This window comes from Cebus imitator, unplaced genomic scaffold (genome assembly GCF_001604975.1).
Source record: "Cebus imitator isolate Cc_AM_T3 unplaced genomic scaffold, Cebus_imitator-1.0 Scaffold25, whole genome shotgun sequence".
NCBI classification, from domain to species: Eukaryota; Metazoa; Chordata; class Mammalia; order Primates; family Cebidae; genus Cebus; species Cebus imitator.
The window spans coordinates 4399872-4420200 of record NW_016107340.1 but is presented as its reverse complement, the minus strand read 5'-3'; the positions used below and the strand labels follow the sequence as shown (position 1 = coordinate 4420200).

Below are 20329 nucleotides of genomic sequence, written 5' to 3'. Positions count from 1 at the left end.
ATTTTCAAGAGAGAGAAAAGAAAGACTACATGGTGTGAAGCATGTAGGGTGGCGGGTTGACTGGAGTCCCACTAAGGGTGTTATCCAGTAACTGGGCAGGAGTTCACTTTTTCTATATTCTAGAAGTGCTTTAACTGTACGAATTTAAAACTTTTAATTCTCAATATCCATTGACTTATTTTACTTGACTTCGTCTTTCATATGGAATGACATTTCAATGAGAGAGGAAACTGCTTCGTATATTCATGAATTTTTCAAAGATTCACAGTCAGTGACAGTTTGACCTAACATTCAGTCCTCTTCTCAACTCAGTATTCTTTCCATTTATGAATCTCCTGAGTTCCTCCTTGACTTTCAGTTCTTAAAATTATCCAGAGCCCCTGGATATCAGCACAATACTAACACCAAAGTATTGCTATTGCTTTGAAGACAATGTTTATTTTCTTGTCAAACTGATGTTCATTTGATGATATCTCTACAGAAACAAGAACGCATACAATGTCAGACACACACGAATAAAGTGGAGGATCTATATTTTTAAGTGCATGGTCTTTTAAATTTCTTCAAAATATTCAGTACCAAAAAGATACATTACATTTTTAGAATAGGCTTTAGAGTTTCCTATGGTAATATAAAGGGTAGTAAGTTCTTTTTATTTCCTGTGCTGTCAGATATCCCAATAATGGGAAAAAAATGTTGTAATGAAACTAGTGGAAAAATACTGTCTGTACTGAGAGTCATACAGTAAGAATGATTGCATTAGGTAGGCTTCATCTAATAAAATATATTGCTGTATTCCTGAAAGGGGAAATTTGGAGATGTGGGAAATGGGAGAAAGGCCCAGAGCACAATATAGTCAATAAAAGCTTTCCCTATAAGAAGGAGTATTATTTTTCTCCTTTTGTAGAGAGCTGGCACACATATTTTTAAATGAATGGTTACTTTAATTGGTTTTTGACATTTTGGAGTTTCTCACCTTAGAAGTACCAAAGGTTCACACTGGTTTTCTGCTTATAAACAATATATTTCATTTGGCCCTCCATTTAGACTAATACAATGATGATTAATGGTTGTTTAGTAAGTGTATTAGTCAAGTGGAGCTGCATAGCAGAATACCATAAACCAGGAGGCTTAGGTTTAAACAACAGAAATTTATTTCACACAGTTCTGAAGACTGAGAAGTTCAATATCAAGGTGCTGACTGATTCAGCTCCCCAGTGAGGGCTTTCTCTTCCTAATTCCCAGTTGGATGCCTTCTCACTGTGTCCTCACATGGCAGAGGGAGAGACAGAGGGAGAGAGAGGAGAGAGACAAAGGGAAAGAGAGAGAGAGAGAGAGCATTCTGTTCTCTTCTTTTTCTTATAAATATACTAATCCCATTATGGCTATCCAACCTGTATTAGTCTGTTCACATGCTGCTAATAAAGACATAACTGAGACTGGATAATTTATAAAGGAAAGAGGTTTAATGACTCAAAGTTCAGCATGGCTGGGGAGGCCTCCAGAAGCTTACAATCATGGTGGAAGGGGAAGCAAACACATCTTTCTTCACATGGCAGCAGCAAGGAAAAGTGCAGCGTGAATCGGGGCAAAGCCTCTTATAAAACCATCAGATCTTATGAGAACTTACTATCATGAGAACAGCAGCATAGGGGGAACCAACCCCATGATTCACTTGCCTTCCACCAGGTCCCTCCCAAAACACATGGTGATTATAGGGACTACTATTCAAGATGAGATTTGGGTGAGGAAGTTCTCCTGGATAACATCCTGTCATGTGTTTTCCAAGATGGTTCCATTCTCCTCATCACTTTCAGATATACCAATCAATCGTAGGTTTAGTCTTTTCACATAGTCCCATATTTCTTGGAGGCTTTGTTCATTCCTTTTCATTCTTTTTCTCTAATCTTGTCTTCATGCCTTATTTCAGTAAGTTGATCTTCAGTCTCTCATATCCTTTNCTGCCTTTAACATTTTTTCCTTCATTTCATCCTTCGTGAATCTGATGATTATGTGTCTTGGGATTGCTCTTCTCAAGAAGTATCTTTGTAGTGTTCTCTCTATTTCCTGAATTTAAATGTTGGCCTGCCTTGCTAGGTTGGGGAAGTTCTCCTAGATAATATCCTGAAGAGTGTTTTCCAACTTGGTTCCATTCTCCTCATCACTTTCAGATACACCAATCAATCGTAGGTTTAGTCTTTTCACATAGTCCCATATTTCTTGGAGGCTTTGTTCATTCCTTTTCATTCTTTTGATCGACTCAACTATTGATACTTGTGTATGCATCATGAATGCTGTGTTTTTTAGCTCCATCAGGTCATTTATGCTACTCTCCAAACTAGTTATTCTAGTAAGAATTTTTTGTAACCTTTTATTAAGGTTCTTATCTTCATTGCATTGGGTTAGACCATGCTCCTTTAGCTCAGAAGAGTCTGTTATTACCTCCCTTCTGAAACCCACTTCTGTCAATTCCTCAATCTCATTCTCTGTTTAGCTTTGTGCCCCTGCTGGAGAGGAGCTGTGATCATTTGGAGAAGAGGCATTCTGGTTTTGGGGAATTTTCCATATTTTTTGTGCTGGTTTTTCCTCATCTTTGTAGATTTATCTACTTTTGATCTTTGAGGCCAATGACCTTTGGATGGGGTTTTTGTGTGAGGGTCCTTTTTCTTGGTGGTGTTGTTTGTTGCTTTCCGATTGTTAGTTTTCCTTCTAACAGTCAGGTCCCCCTCTTCTGCAGGTCTGCTGCAGTTTGCTGGAAGTCCACTCCAGATTCTCTTCACCTGGGTATCACCAGTGCAATACTGCAAAATGCCAATATTGCTGCCTGCTTCTTCTTCTGGAAGTTTCATCCCAGAGGGGCACCAGCCTGATGCCAGCCAGCACTATCTTGTATGAGGTGTCTGTTGACCCCTGTTGGGAGTTCTCTCCCAGTCAGGAGGCACGGAGGTCAGGGACCAACTTCAAGAGGCAGTCTGTCCCTTAGCAGAGCTTGAGCCCTGTGCTGGGAGATTCACCCTTGTCAGGATCAGCTGCTCTTTTCAGAGCTGGCAGGCAGGAAAGATTAAATCCACTTGAGCTGTACCCACAGCTGCCCCTTCCCCCAGGTGCTCCATCCCAGGGAGATGAGAGCTTTATCTGTAAGCCTTTGACTGAGGCAGCTGCCTTTCCTTCAGAGATGCCCTGCCCAGTGAGGAGGAATCTAGAGAAGCAGTCTGGACACAGCCATTTTGCCACACTGTGGTGAATTCTGCCCAGTCCAAACCTCCCAGCCTTCCTTAGCACTGTCATGGGAAAACCATGGGAAAACCAGCTACTACTAAAGCCTCAGTAAGGGCAGATGCCCCACCCCCCACCAAGCTGGATTGTCCTAGGTCAACTTCAGACTGCTGAGCTGGCAGTGAGAATTTCAAGCCAGTGGGTCTTAGCTTGCTGGGCTCTATGGGAACAGCATCTACTGAGCAAGATCTGGCCTGAGAATTTCAAGCCAGTGGTTCTTAGCTTGCTGTGCTCCATGGGAGCCATATCTACTGAGCAGCATCTACTTGGCTCCCTGGCTTCAGCCCCCTTTGTAGGGGAGTGAATGGTTCTGTCTCACTGGGGTTCCAGGTGCCACTCGGGTACAAAAAACCTCCTGCAGCTAGCTCGGTGTCTGCCCAAACAGCCTCCCAGTTTTGTGCTTGAAACCCAGGCCCCTGGTAGTTTATGCACATGAAGGAATCTTCTGATCTGTAAATTGCAAAAACCATGGGAAAAGCATAGTATCCAGGCAGGGTAGCACAGTCCCTCATGGCTTCCCTTGGCTGGGGGTGGGAAGTCCCCCAGGTCCTTGCACTTCCCAAGCGAAGCAACTCCCTACCCTGCTTCTGCTCACCCTCCATGGTTTGCACCCACTGCCTAACCAGTCCCAATGAGGTGCCCTGAGTACCTCAGTTGAAAATGCAGAAATCATCTGCCTTCTAGGCTGGTCTTGCTGAGAGCTGCAGACCAGACCCATTTCTTTCAGCCATCTTGGCTCCTCCTCCCCAAGGCACACATATTAATATGTATAAATTCTACTTAATATCTAGAAAGGGAATAAAAGAGTTATTGAGAAGAATATCATCTTCTCAATAATTCTGATGTCTATCAGAGATTTTCCTACAATATTAGAACATAATTTGATCATCTATGTAATAGTGGGACAGAAATGAGTGTTTCTACCTTTAAACATTGGAGCTTTTTTTTGTGTGAGTGATTTAGTTCAGAATAACCTCCTAATCAAGCCTAAAATGCAGCTCACCATTACATTTACAGAGTGTGAATTTACTACACAATGTGGTAAATCATTCATCCAACAAATATTGTCATGAGAAACGAAAGATACAAAGGTGAATATTTTATAGCCTTTGACTTATTGGAGATTGAACTCAAATGAGGAAAGCATTTAAGCAGACAAGAATAATGCAAAATAAGTACAAATTAGGTTGTAGTGAAAACACATAAGACAGACAATCAACTCAGATTTGGGGATTCAGGGAAGGCTAGCAGTTGGTCGTGAGAGACATGGCAGGGCTATATATTCCAGACAAAGGCACTGACACAAAGGAATGCACACCATCTCTGGGAAACCAAAACTAGTTTGCTGGGCTACAGAGTAGTGAGTAAGGACTATAAATGGTAACAAATGGGCTAGGCAGGTGGAGACCTTCCAAGTCATGTTAAAAAGCTGGAAATTTGTCTGAATATAATAATAGTTATTTAAGGGAGGTAAAGGAAGAAGATTTCATAATCTTATGCACATTTGAATGATCACTCTGGCTATGCCATGGATACTATTCTTAGAAAATGTAAGAATTATAGACAGGGAAATGCTGAAGGGTGTTCTAGCAATAATTCAGATGAAAAATAATTGGTGACCTCAACTAGAGTAGTGATGGTGGGTGTAGTGATAAATATATGTAGTTGAGAAATATTGACCAAATAGATTTTGTAGGCCCTAGTGATTGGCTGGCTGCCAGTAGGAAAGAGAAGAAATATTCAAAACTTCTGGTCTGGGCAATTGGACAGGTACTATGCCACTTACTACAGATTGGAAATTGAGAAAGAGGTACAGTTTTGGTGTGTTAAGCCATTCCCTGTAAATAAAATTAGTATTTATATTATAACATTTACCATTGTTTTAAATTGTCTCATATAATGCATATTTACAGGTAATAAATTCAAGGCTTAAAAACATTAAATAAGTTGCCTAAGATGACACAGATCATAAATGATAACACCAGGACTGGGACGAGATATTATATGTTGAACACTTTTGCTTATTGCACTCTGCCTCCCTCCCCTAAAACTGCGTTAACTCTTATGAGGCATAATATCTTTAATATCTTTAGTAGAAATATCACTGACTTCCTGAATGTATTCTCATGCCCTGAAAGGGATGATATTACCTTCCAAGCTATTCAATTTACTCATCCAGCAAGGCAATTTCAACCCCCCGGAGTGTTCTATCTTCACCGGCATCTTTAGTTTTAAAAATAACAACCTTGAAATACCTTTTCTACTTTTCCCTTCAAAGTATTCCACAAGTAAGTTGGAAATATAGTTTGCTTAAAAAAAACCAACTCATTCAGAAGTAGGTTCTCTTCAGATAATTAAATTATCTTATTTTTGTGATAGTTGCATGACAAAAATACCATGAAGTCTATTTCTCTGACTATAGGTAAATCATTTACCATGGACAGTTTAAATATATTCCATTTTCTGTAGCAATTTTCCCTATATTACTATCTCAGCACAAGAGAGGTTTTCTGAGATCAGTAACAAAAGAGGCTTTGCTTATATAAATTAAGTAAAATCTAATTTTCCCAGGTTTGTAAAATAATAATAAGTAATGGATACAATTTTTTCAGTCATAGTTTTCTTTCACACATTTTTATTATAACTCGGTATTGGCTAAAAATTATCTATATCAAAATCTAGTAAAAGGGATTCTGGGAGGATGGTAGCAGCAACAAGCTTTGAATCCCTACATAAAAATAGATAGTAAAACTACACAGAATCAACCATGGCAACATTAGAGAACAGACTATCCTCAGGAATGTCAAAAACACAAGCAGGTGAAGACAGACTATACAACCACAAAACTTGATGATATTAGCATTTGAGAAGGAAAAAAAAACAAAGCATCTGATGGACCTGAAAATAAGAAAATTCCAAATGAGCCAAAAACTCATCACTGGAAAGCACAGTAGGCTGATTTGGAAATAACTTAAAATTTGGAGAGGTTTTGCTTAACTCAACATTGGCAGGAGTCCATAAAGGGAGCTTAAAGGATTCATTAAAAGTCTGGCCACTATACCATGTGTACCCTTGCAATGGACTTGCCATGCTTTCTCTTCAGAGACTGCTCACATTCAGTAGAAACTCCTGGGAGCAGAATAAAAATCAAGTAGGGTATGTGAAACAGAGATGAAGACAATAGAAGCTCCAGATAAAAGTAGGGAAGGGGAAGAGAGTTTGGAAATCTCAGAAAGCAAGTCACCATATTTTTGAACACTACACAAAAACAAGAAAAGAATGAGCGCTGTGAAGGTAGAAAACCTATCTGAGCAGGACTTCCTTCCAAAATGCTGGGAAAACTAATTTCCCTTAAAAATGAGCAAAGATTAAGTATTGAGGTTGAATCCCATATGAAGTTATTATAAGAAAAAAAAAAAGAGAAAGAGAGAGAATAAGGATCAGGATAGTATCCCTACAGATAATGCTCAATGCCCAAAACAGTATCCTATTTTACACAGAGCTAAAAGATATTAAGAAAACTATAAAAGAACAGTGAAAGAAAAATATAAATCAGTATCAGAAAACCTCAGAGATAAAATGGCAGTGCTCAAAAAGAAAAAAAAAACACATATAAAATGAAGATTAAACCAGAGGGAACATAAAAGTCAGTAAACACTGAGATGATAAGAAAATAACTTATGAGAAATACATGCTGAAAAAGGGAGAAAAAAATTTAAATCAAATAAACATGATGAAGATATTTAAAAATTTGAGAGAAAGTGGTAAATATTTAAGACAGGTTTTAAAAATATGTATAAATAAGTCTCTGAAGAAAAAAACAAAGACAACAGAATCAATACAAAAACTGTAATTCAAAAAAAAAGACTTTCCTTAAATAAATTTGAATCTATATATTGAAAGAGCAGTTTATAAACACGAGGTCATCAAGAAAACTAAGAAAAACCAATACCAAATCATATTCTAATAAAACTACTAGATTTTAACAAAAAAGAAAAACAATTGATCATCTAAGCAAAAGAAACAAAAATAGCAAATGACTCATAGATATTACATTGTTAGCAGACTTTTCAAGAGTCACACTTTCTTTCACAACAAAATGGAGGATATTCTAGGAAAGAAAATGTGAACCATAGATTTTAGATACAGTTATCAACACGAAAGACTGAAGTGAATATTGTTTCCATAAGCCCTTACTAAGGAATTAGTAGAGAATGAACATCAGACAACAAAATGACTAAAGAGAATTAAACATCTAGAATATATAGTTACTTTTAGAACTAAGACTAAATGAGGGTTAAAAAAAAAAAGACTGCAGTATGCAATGGTATTAAGTTCAGGCAATGTAGATGTAGTGTAACTCTAAAAAATTGTGGTGCATGAAAAGGGCATATGCAATATACATATATGTATATGTGTGTGTGTGTGTGTGTGTGTGTGTGTGTGTGTATATATACACACATATATATAATTTTTTTTTGAAGTAGAGTCTCCCCGTCATCCAGGCTGGAGTGCAAAGGTGCAACCTAAGCTCACTGCAACCCCTGCCTCCTAGGTTCAAGAGATTCTCCTGCCTCATCTTCCTGAGAACTTGGGATTACAGGGGCCCGCCACCATGCCCAGCTAATTTTTGTATTTTTAGTAGACATGGGGTTTCGCCATGTTGGTCAGGCTGGTCACAAACTCCTGACTTCAGGTGATCTGCCCGCCTTGGCCTCCCAAAGTGCTGAGATTACTGCCATGAGCCGCCGCGCACAGCTTCGAACGGTATTTTAATTGTTCTTGTTTATTATGGTGGGGATGATAGTATAGCATTGTTATTTTAAGACAGATAGGTATATGATGTAAGATAAAATAAACGGGCTATTGAAATTGTACTATCCCCTGTGATTTTGAGACTGATTATTTATATAATATAAATGAAGTTATGTGGAAATCCTGTAGTCTTGAATTTGAATTGCAAATATCAGGATGAAGTCTTGAGGTATTCTCTTTAAAAAACTATGTATGTATGTTTTCTGCCCACTAAGACGCCCAGAAGTAGTGACCTGCTCAGTAGCAATGAATATTCCTTGCACCCAGACTGTAGTCTTCAATTGTCATTCCCTAGTAAAAGAAACCAGAGCTTCTTGAAGAATTGGTTGATTCCAGGCTCAGGACTAGGAAAAGGCATATGATGAACTAGGAAATCTTGTCAAATTGTATAGTGAGCAAGCTCTCACAAGTATCTAGGATCATGTTGAAAGGACTCAAGAGACCACTTGAAGATCACTGGCATTACGACCCCTAACATTACAAGTGAGAGATGAGCAGATATTACATGTCATCTGAAGAAACACACCACCACCTAGAGTCTTGCCAAAGGGATCCAATTTGAATTTAATTGAGCCTCTGGTTCCAGGTACTAATTTGCAAAAGACAGAGGTCATTGGTGAAGTATGCCATGAAAATGCAGTCAGCCAAATCTATCAGTGGGAAACTCTGCAGGTCAAAGGTCCTGAGTCTTTCAGCAGATGTAAGGTTAGAGGGGTAGAGGGATGAAAGGGGAAACTGTGAATTAAAAGAGACTTAAAAAACATTTCAAATAAAATTTCTAATGACAAGACTAAGCTATATTTTAAACTAGAGATTAACACCTCAGTGACAACACTATAAATAAAGCCAAGTTATTACTTTAGAAGTTGAGATAGTGGTAGCCTTTGGGGGGGCCACACATATGAAGGGACATCTGGGGATCCTGGCAAAGTTTCTTAACCTGCTGATGATTGTATGGGTGTTTACTTTAATAACTCAAAGAGTTATCTATTTATTTGTGAAGATTTTCTATATCTCTATTTTCTTTTAAAATAACATGTTTTTAAATCCAGTATAATACACAATTGATCTAAGAGAAAGGACCCATTTTATTATTGTAAATATTTAAAATGCTTTCCTTTTTAAGATTTCTTTTTAAGTTCAGGGGTATATGTACAGGTGTGTTGTATAGGTAAATGTGTGCCATGGGGTGTTATTGTGCAGATTATTTCATCACCCAGGTAGTAAACCTAGTACCCATTAGTTGTTTTTCCTGATCTTCTCCCTCCTCCTACCCTCCAGCCCTGATAGATCCCAGTGTGTGTTGTTCCCCTTTCTGTATCCCTAAGTTCTCATCATTTAGCTCCCACTTAGTGAGAACACGCACACATCTGGCTCTGTGTTCCCACACTTAGTTTGCTAAGGATAATGGCCTTGAGCTCCATCTGTGTCCCCGCAAAGGACATGATCTCATTATTTTTATGGCTGCATAATATTCCATGGGTGCATATGTACTGCATTTTCTTAATCCAGCGTTTCATTGATGGGTATTTAGATTGATTCCATGTCTTTGCTATTGTGAATAGTGCTGCAGTGAACATATGCATGCATATGTTCTTTAGAATAAAATGATTTATATTCCTTTGGGTATATATCCGGTAATGGGATTACTGGGTCAAATGGTATTTCTGCCTTTAGGTCTCTTAGGAATCACCACACTGTCTTCCACAATGGTTGAACAAATTTACGCTCCCACCAATAGTGTGTAAGTCTTGCTTTTTCTCCGCAACTTCACTAGCATGTTATTTTTTGGCTTTTTAATAATAACCATTCTGATTGGTGTGAGATGATATCTCATTGTGGTTTTGATTTACATTTCTCTAATGATCAGTGATGTTGAGGTTTTTTTCATATGCTTATTGGCCTCATTTATGTCTTCTTTTGAGAAGTGTTTATTCATGTCCTTTGTACACTTTTTAATGGGGTTGTTAAAACATTTTTTAATGAGATCATGTTTCATATGATCCACAGAGACCTCTGTGACTCTAGCTTTGAATTAATCAATTATCTGATATTTGAGAACTACTGTAATGAGCAGTCACTGGTATTCCCCTGCTTCATGTTGATATTCACAGACGCTGGCATGCAGTAAATAGTCAATAATAATCATTGAAAGAATAATGGCTGCTTTTCAGATGGGATATTTGGTCTTGAATTTTAAATTACTAACTTTAAATAGACACCCCTTTATTTGCCAGCCTTTATAAAACTACTATGGTATAGAGAAGCCAGTCCATTCTTTGTAAACTCACAATTAATCTGGGGATAATTCTATTTTGTTAAACAGAAATTCTAATCACTTGAATAATAAATATTAGTTTTTTATATAAAAATTTTCTAGAGAAATGTTTATCTACTTTAATAATCTCTTAAAAAATATAAATAAGAAAGTAATTATAGGTAGCTTTGTATTTTTTCATAAATATCAAGCCCATGACACTGGACAGTCAAAAAATTAAATTCTAGTTGAAGAATACAGACCAAAATTAAAGTAGTATTTCATTTATCCCCAGAAAATGTACATCAATATTTTCTAAAGTGAAAAAAAAAAAGTAAAAACCAATATCAAAAGTTTGGGAAAAAGAATATGAGCTTATAGTTATTTGATGCTCAAAATGCAGGACCTATTTCTGGTATAGATTCATTTTTAATTATGACCTGAGGTTTTTCCAATAGCTTTAATCAGGGTTATTTAACTGCCTTCTGCACATTTCTTCTCTCCTTTGTTCTTCCTCTTTAGAACTCTGGCTTCATTTTCTCAAGTGTAAAATCTATCTCTGCTTTCAAAATATGACTATTACATTTAGGTCTTCTTAAAAAGAGATCTATTTTGAGCTGTTACATTTACTTTCCAAAATCATTACCTTTGTCTTGAACAGAGAACTCCAGAATAGCCTAAATGTCTAAAAAATAATTATCCGTGATTTTTTTTTCCCTGAGAATTCAAAGCCATTTTTATCCTATGCCCTAGTTGGACCTATATAGTATTTCCCTGATAAATTCTATGTTACTCTTTCTGGTATTGTTACTAACATTTGACAAATTCACCCCATTCCACCTAGAAATAACCTGGAAAATTCCAAAAATAGAAAGATACTCTGAAATTTATAATCAAAACTTTGCTAGTCCTTAATTTTGCCAACGAACTCATTTTTTCATACCCTTGTGTTTGTGATCACCAGCTATCAAATCATCTCATGCAGAACTTAGCAAATGGTGATCACTTCAGAACAGACAACAAATTTACTAACTTTGTAATTAGTATCATTAAATTAAAGCTATTAATTTTATTCAACCATGAAAACTTTAGGGAAATCTGGAGCTTAGAAATAGGCAAATGGTGTCTATGTGGATAACATTTATTTTATTTCATTACTTGGCATCATATAGATACAAGGTGACAGGGAGGGCTCAATTCTGTACAACAATGGAAAAAATCCAATGGAAAAAATCACTCAGAAGTTCTGGTTCTCTGACACATATGTATACAATGATTAGAGAGGCAGAGGCCTACAGGCAACATTCACTTAAGGAGAACATTTAGAACAATGACACACCTAACAATGGCAAATGGAGGGCGTTTTCCTAGACCCAGCTCTGCTGTGTTAGGCCTTGCACAAATGTATCTGAGCAAAGGATGATAGAGGGCTAAATTCCATCCTGTGTTCCATTTGCCAAGCTCACACCCTGACATGGGACTGCCTATCTCAGCATGTCATCTTATGGCCAAGCGATACTGTCCAAGTGTTCACACTCATCAGAGGGATGCCAGTCCCTAACAGCCACAAAGGTCCTGCTTAGACCAGCACTGGGCCTATCTCATATCCACCTTAGAGCCACTGAATGAAAATATGTAGGAGTGGGCCCCATCACTTTCCGAAGTTCTCTAGTGATCTCTAATGATTCTCAATGGCTTAGGGCAATTTTAGAAACAGGGCTATTTCTTGCACAGCATCCTTTCCATACATATGAATCAGAGTTTAGGCTGTGAGAAGGCATGAGGCTTTCCAAGCTGAATGCTGTCCGGAATCACTCTCTAAAGCTCCTCCCACACTTTAGTTGTCTTTGTTTTCTTTGTCTCTCATGACATATATAGTATATTTTGTGAAGACAAAATTGAGTTTGCCCTGCATTATATCTGCAGTGTCTAGCACAGTCCCTGGCATGGATTCATTAGATGTTTCTGAATGAATGTATGTATGAATGGATAAATGGGTAGTTTGATGCAGGGATGAATTAATTAATATGTTCTGCCAAACCAAATGTTTTGTATTGACTGCTTTATCCTCATAATACATAGGTTGAATCCAGGAAGCCCAAAATCAACCCAATGCTCATTTAAAAATCTTATGCCAGGTATACACATAATTAAACAGAAAATTATATTTTCCCTTCATGGATTTCATAATAAACTGGTCATTTTGTCACTATATGAAAATAAGTTACAACTTATAAAAATTATAACACTGAGAACAATCGCAGAGAAAAATGACAAAAATAACTTTCAGATATTCAGATCAGGAGGATTTGGGGAACAAATTTTGATAGTCTCAAATTTGCTTAAAGTTGAAATTGCTGGTTCAAGGAAGATGGATAAAAGGAAAAAAGAAAACAAAATTGGCAGCTGATTTAATAAACTACAACAAAATTAAGTAAGATTTATGTTTCATGTATTTAATAGCATGAGTGGATTTCCCCAGGGAGTCATCAATGACCAGACTTAGGCTTCCATATAAATATATTTTACAAATGGTATAACTATGACTCTTGGCCTAGGTGACAGCATGAAGAAATCAAGTGTTTATAGCCATCAGGTGATACCTATACTTCACTAATCTTGTTAATTCCCCTCTTAAAATAAGTTTATTCATCTATATTTCACAGGATTGTGTGCAAAAGAGACAAAAAGTGCCAGATATTTCACAGAATAGAGCAAATACAAAGTACATGTTAATTCTCAGCCACTGTTTTGCTAATTGACATTATAGTATTACTATTCTATAACACTAAGGGGGCATGGGTCTTTCAAGTATAAAAGGAAGCCAACTATATACTTCAGGAGATCCCAGAGGCAGAGAAATGATCAAAGCCCATATGGAGTGTTAGGTATGACAACTTAGAAAAGAGGGAGTCAAGAAAAACAGGGCTGATTACAATGTCGAACTTTTAGAGTTTAAACTTACAAACTTCCTTAAAATATTCACTTGTGTCTCACTCCCTTAAATCATAATTTGTGTCAATTTGTATTAGAATCTTTTTCATTCACTCTATTTAACCTCCTCTCCATTTTATTTCCTGTAGTATCCCTAACTTTACACATCTCATGTACTTTATGAAAACAGTATCCTTTGTCCCCACGACTGACCATAACACCCTGTGCGTTCTTATCTTTCTCTTTATCCAGATAAATATTGAAAGTTTATCTCTAGTATCATCACACTCACATTTAAATCATGAATTCCTTTACTCCTCTCTCTTCTCTTCCTTCATCTTTCTCTCTGTCTTTTTTTTNTTTTTTTTCCTTTTTAAGACAGGGTCTCACTTTGTCATCCATCCTGGAGTGCAGTAGCACTATCTCAGCTTACTGCAGCCTTGGCCTCCTGGGCTCAATCTTCCCACCTTAGCCTCTTGAGTAGCTGGGACTACAGGTGTGTGCCATCGTGCCTGGCTAATTTTTGTATTTTTTAAGAGATGGGGTTTCATCTTGTTGCCTAGGCTGGTCTTGAACTCCTGAGCTCAAGTGATACACCTGCTGTTGCATCCCTATGTGCTGGGATTACAGTGGTGAGCCACCATGCTCTGCCCAGCTTCCTATTTAGTAAAGGCCTAACCTTGGTGAAATCAACTCTTTACTTACTCTGCACCTGAATACAAGCAGCTGAACAGAGCAGAAGGAAGACTCACAACTGTGGTCTCTATTCAACTTTGAAAATACAAGTGGCTACTCAGCGCTGTCCTGCAATCTTGCTTCATTCTCCTAGTAAATTAGCTTTCTTCTTCTCTTAGAAAACCAATTCACACCCTCTTTCTTATACTCAAATTTTCATTATCTCTCTTACCCCCCACCATTTTTCTCACTCCCTCCTAATGACCTTGCCTTCTATTTCTCTGAGCAAACTAGAAACAATTAGGGGAAAAAATCTCCAATTTCCAGCACCAAATCTGCTAAAGTCCCTGCCTCTGTGCTCATATTCAATGCCTTCCTTTCTGTTACCACGTGTGTTCTTAACCTTTCTGTGTGCCCTGATGCCCTTTAGCAATCTGGTGAAGCTTGCGGACTTTTTTCAGAATAATGTTCTAAATGCATAAAATGAAATGCCTATTACTACAAAGGAAACTGATTTTATTTACATTCAGTTATCTAAACATTTTTAAATTGTGATTTAGTAATATATGTACTTTTTTATTAATGTATAATATAAAATGACTTAGCAGGCAGTCTAATAGCTATCTGTTTTAATGTAGTGGTGTAGTAAATGATATTTTAAGATATTTCCAACAGTTATTATGTGATTTGAAAATAATCTGTATTAGTAGCTAATTCTGATTTGTTGACAACGTTTAATATTGAAGGAAATGTTAAATTTCAGTTAGAGATTAGTAAAAATAAAAATGTTGTATTTTGCCCATTCAAGTTCACAGACTTTATTTATCCTATGTATGTGTTTCCTGGAAGTCAGTGGATCCATGTTTACCATGCCAGATAAGGCAAACCCCTCCATTTGGGCATTAAATACCAGTTCCTGTAAGATATTCATAAGAAAACTGTGTAAGGGTTACATTCTTAAAATAATTCCCATCTCCTCACCTGTCTACTTAATTATTACCATTGGCATACAACTGTTTATTAATATCTTCCACCACAAAGCAAGCAAACAAACAAACAAAAAAAAAAACAAAAATAATTCCTGTAACTTTGTGTCCCTCACTTCTTTGTTTACTTTTATGGTAAAACTACTCAGAGGAGCTTGTTAGAATCATTGGTTCTGGTTCCACTTTCTCATCTCTATTTCTCTTATTGAAGCTAAAATAAATTTTTTCAAAATATAAATAATAAATTAAAAACTTTGATTAATCATGCTAAAGGAAAGACTACATTTATTTTTACTCCCTCAATCAGAAATACTATTACCAAATAATTGTTATGTAAACAGAAAGTGGCTTACCAAATTGGTAACCAAAAAATCAAAAATGGACAAAGGAAAAATATTATACCAAAATCAGGCAGTTAATCAGTTAGTATCTTTTGAATTTTCAAAAAGACTTTGTTGTATTTTGAATATTTCTGAAATTTGTTGAGATTTATTTTATTGTATTAAATAAGTAATACAATTTGTACTTAACTTTTGCATTAGTCCATTTTAATACTGTTATGAAGAAATACCTGACACTGGGTAATCTACAAAGGAAAAGAGGTTTAATGGACTCACAGTTTCACATAGGTATGGAGGCCCCTCAGTCATGGCAGCAGGCAAGGGAAGCATGTGCAGCGGAACTGCCCTTTATAAAGCTGTCAGATCTCCTGAGACTTACACACTATTATGAGAACAGCACAGGAGAAACCTGTCCCAATAATTCAGTTACAGGGATTTTGGGAGCTACAATTCAAGATGAGATTTCGTGGGGACACAGCCAAACCATACCAACTTTGTATTATTTAAGTGTTGTTACAAAATTGTAAAAGTTTTAGATTCCAAAAAACCTAGATCTATACCTCAGCAAAAGCAATACTTAAAGAGGTAATGGCTGAGAATATTTCAAAACTAATGGTGGACACCAATCCACACATTCCAAAAGACCAGCAAACCCTGAGCAGTATTAAAAACATAGACAAAAACAAAACACATAGCTACATTGCAGTGAAACTATTTTTTTAAGTGAAAAAAAGATACCCTTAAGAGAATCTAAAGAGAAAGGACATGTTACTCTAAAGCCAGAGTTTCTCAACCTCAACATGATTGACATTTGGGACTGAATAATTCCTTGTTGTAGAGGGATTGCAAGATGTTTAGCAGAATTCCTGTCCTGTGCAACCAATGTCAGCAACATACCCACCCACCAACTTGAAGCAACTGAAATGTCTCCAGACAATCAAATATTCAATGGGGGGAAAAATCACACCTGGTTGAAAACCACTCTTCTAAAAAGAGCAATAGTAAACTAACAACTGACTTTTCCACAGAAAAAATAAAATCTGGAAGATCATGGAATACTTAACAGGAATCCAACCAACCCTTTAAATTAACACAAAATATAGGAGTTAGAGAAACAAGTCAAATAATATCACAGACAAATCTATAAGTAGCCTTATCTCTTAAAGAACTCAGCATCATAAGAGAAAAGCTAGGTTGGAAGAGGTTGTTCTAGATTTTAAATACAAAAGAATAAAAAGACAAAATAGCCAAATACAGTATGGATATTGATTGAATTCTGATTTGAAAAGAAGGCTATAATAGAGTTTTAGGACACTGGCAGAAATTTGAATATGGACTAGATATAGATATTATCAGAAAAATTTGCTACATTTTTTAGACATGATAATAGTATTGTGCTTAAGTAAGAAAATGTCCTTATTCTTGGAATGTGAATAAAACATTTAAGGATGAAGTAGCATGATGTTGGCAATCATTATTTTGAAATGGGCTGATATAAAATATTAATAATATATATTTAACGAAAAATATAGGTGCATATATATGTGAAAATGCTAACATTCTCTGTTGAAACTTTTCGTTAAAAACTTTTTCAGAGGCCGGGCGCAGTGGCTCAAGCCTGTAATCCCAGCACTTTGGGAGGCCGAGGCGGGTGGATCACAAGGTCAAGAGATCGAGACCATCCTAGTCAACATGGTGAAACCCCGTCTCTACTAAAAATACAAAAAAATTAGCTGGGTGTGGTGGCGCGTGCCTGTAGTCCCAGCTACTCGGGAGGCTGAGGCAGGAGAATTGCCTGAACCCAGGAGGTGGAGGTTGTGGTGAGCCGAGATCGCGCCATTGCACTCCAGTCTGGGTAACAAGAGCAAAACTCCGTCCAAAAAAAAAAAAAAAACTTTTTCAGACTGGATAGCACATATGTACATACACATGCACACACACAGCTTGTTGTTTAAAAGACATGTAAAATATAAAGATATGTAACAACTGAAATTAACAAAATTAAAAATTATATGCCAGCAAACACTAATCAAGAAAACGCATGTGTATTTAAGTATTAGATCAAATATACTTTAAGGCAAAAATAATTACTACAAATAAAGATATTTTATAATAAAATGTTCATCAAGAAGATGTAACATTTTAAAATTTCCATGACTATTGACAGAATTGCAAATATGTTGAAAAATCCACAATTAACATAAAAATTTAACACATTTTCCTCAATATTTGATGATACAAGAAGAGACAGGATCAGAAAAGATATAAAAGATTTGAAAATATGAATAACAAATATGAACAAACAAATATATATGGGACACAAAAACTAACAACTGCAGAAAACATTATTTTCAGTCATATTGTTTATCAAAATTGAACTTATGCTGGGTCATAAGGCAAATTTCAAAAAATTAAAATCTGGCTTCAGTGGAGTTAAGCTAGAAATCAATAACAAAAAGATAACTAGAAAATACCCACCTATTTAGAAATTAAGAAATACTAAATTATCCATGTATCAAATAATGAATTACAGTAAAAAACAGAAAATATTTTTATCTGATTATAAAAAAATTACATAATGGATTAACTATCAAAATTTATGTGATGCAGATAAAGAAGTGTTTAAAAAAATTTGTAGCCTGAAATGCATAGATTAGAAAATAAAGTTTGAAAATTAATGAACTAAGCATCGATCTCAAGATTAAGAGAATAAAAGGAAAAAATAAACTCAAGGAAAAAAGAAAAAAGTAAATATTTAAAAATTTTAAAAATAATATTAGAGGGAATTGACAAAGTCACAGCTTGATTATTTTAAAAAAACTAATAAGTTGTTAAAACTGTTGAATAAATAATAAAAAAACACAAAAGAGACAACACATAAAACCAAGGAAATATTACTACAAATTCTTTAGACACTGAAAATGTATGAGCATGTTATAAATGACTTTATGCTAATAAAATGTTAAAAATTTAGGTAATATGAAAAAATCTAATAAAGAGTATCTAGCAATATAAATAAAGAAGAATTTTAGAAATATAAATAGTCCTGTGTAGTAAAGAAATTAAATTCATAATTTAAAACCTGTCTTAAAACTCTAGGCCAAGGTGGCTTTCCTGGTAAATTTTTCTAAACATATAAGAAATAGTAATAGTTATCTCCAATCTTACAAAAACCCTTAGAATATGGAAAAAAGGTCAGCACTATCCCACTTGTTTTATAAAGCAATTATAATCTTGATACTAAAACCTAACAAGAAAACCACCAGGAAAGAAAATCAAGTCCAACCTCATCCATGAACAAAGACAAAAATTCTAACCAACATGTTAACAAGTCAAATTCAACAAACAGAAAATAAAACATAATGAATAGATTTATGGCAAGAAAGCAAGGTTGTTTTAATACTTGAAAATCAATTTGTATAATTTATCACACATTAACAAAATTAAGAAAAATCATGTGATCTCAGCAAATACAGAGAAAAAAAGTTTTGTAGAATATGCCATTTATAATAATGAAAAAGTGCTCAGCAAACTAGAAGTTCCTTGAATAAAATTTTTTAAATATCAAAAATAATATGTGAAATATTATATAAGTTTGGTTAGGTTAATGAGTATGTCATCAGCCTTCCAAAAACGTTTTTTTTTCTTTTTCAGAAAACCAGTAGCAACAATTTATAAAACAGTACCACTGACAATAGCATCAGCAAATATCACATAGGTCTCTTTGCTTCCATTTTCTGAGTGAATGAATGCCTAAGGAGCCCCAGGTGATAAGAGTAGGCAGAGATGAAGGTTGAGTAGAGAATGGCATGTTGAGTTACAGAAGTGAGAGAGGTTTTAAGTATTAATGAGAAAAGGCCACATACTGAAAAACCCAAACACGAGGTCCTACAAAGATGGAGGCAGCTGTGGCAGGATTTCCACTGACATTTTAGGTTATATTTCAAATACTTGAAATAAGAATAAAAGCAAGTTAAGGAAATCAATGTGCAAGGTCAGAATCATATACAGCAGTGTGGTTTACAAAATCTCACGTTATCAAAATATCGCACTGAGAAGCACTTTGTAAAAGTGGGGTTTACTTAGCTATAACATAGATACAATAAAAATTTACTTTTCTTTTGTATACAAATTTAACAAACGTATTCAATCATGTAGCCATCACCACAACAAGATACAGCATATTGCTATCACACACAAAAGCTTCACTATGCTCATTTGCAGAAAATTTTCCCACTCCCCACCAACCCCTAGCCTTTGGCAAAGTTTGCTATGTTTTGTGTTCTTATAGTTTAGTCTCTCACAAAATGTCATGTGCCTCTTCGCTATCAGAAATATATTTTAAAAGAATGTAGGAATTTCTAGAATACTTCGAAGAGGGTTCACTACAGCATCATTTTAATGAAATAATTTCTGATGGCTTCATATTCTAAGCACAATTCTAAGTAAAATTCCCATGCATATTATAATCATGTGTATTAATTAGACAAAACATAGCACTGATTGAAATTTATATAAAATAATTTAAGATAATTATATAATCTTTCCTATGTGCCAGATAGCCTTTCAAACACTTTCATTTCTATTATAAATACTTTCACATGTAATAACTCATTTAATCCAACAAAACTATAAGAAAATTACTATAATCCTCATTTTATGGATAAGAAAATTGACAGACAAAATAATTTGCCCAAGGTCATATGACTAGTAAATGGCAAAACAACAATTCAAACCCAGGCAGGTTGGTTCTATATCCATACAATTAAAGAAAGTAAAATATAATTTTCACCTGTAATAAATTATATCATAGCAACCTGGAAATGGAGGCTGACCTAGTCATGTACCTGTGTATGTACGCTAATAAATTAGATTCATCAAGTCATAGCACATTGCATGTGGAAAGGAATTTAAAGTTCATCATGCCAAATTCTCTCACGTTGTCACTGGGGAAATGGAGGCCAGAGAAAAACAAAAATTTGTCCAGTATTACTAGTCTAATTTATTGCCAATTTGGCAGCAAAATACATTCTTTTCTACACCAT

The 20329-nt window shown here is 35.5% G+C and overlaps 1 pseudogene; it reads left to right on the top strand.

Annotated features, from left to right (window-relative positions):
* LOC108300136 overlaps positions 1-20329 on the top strand; it is a 161536-nt pseudogene that overhangs the window by 129978 nt on the left and 11229 nt on the right.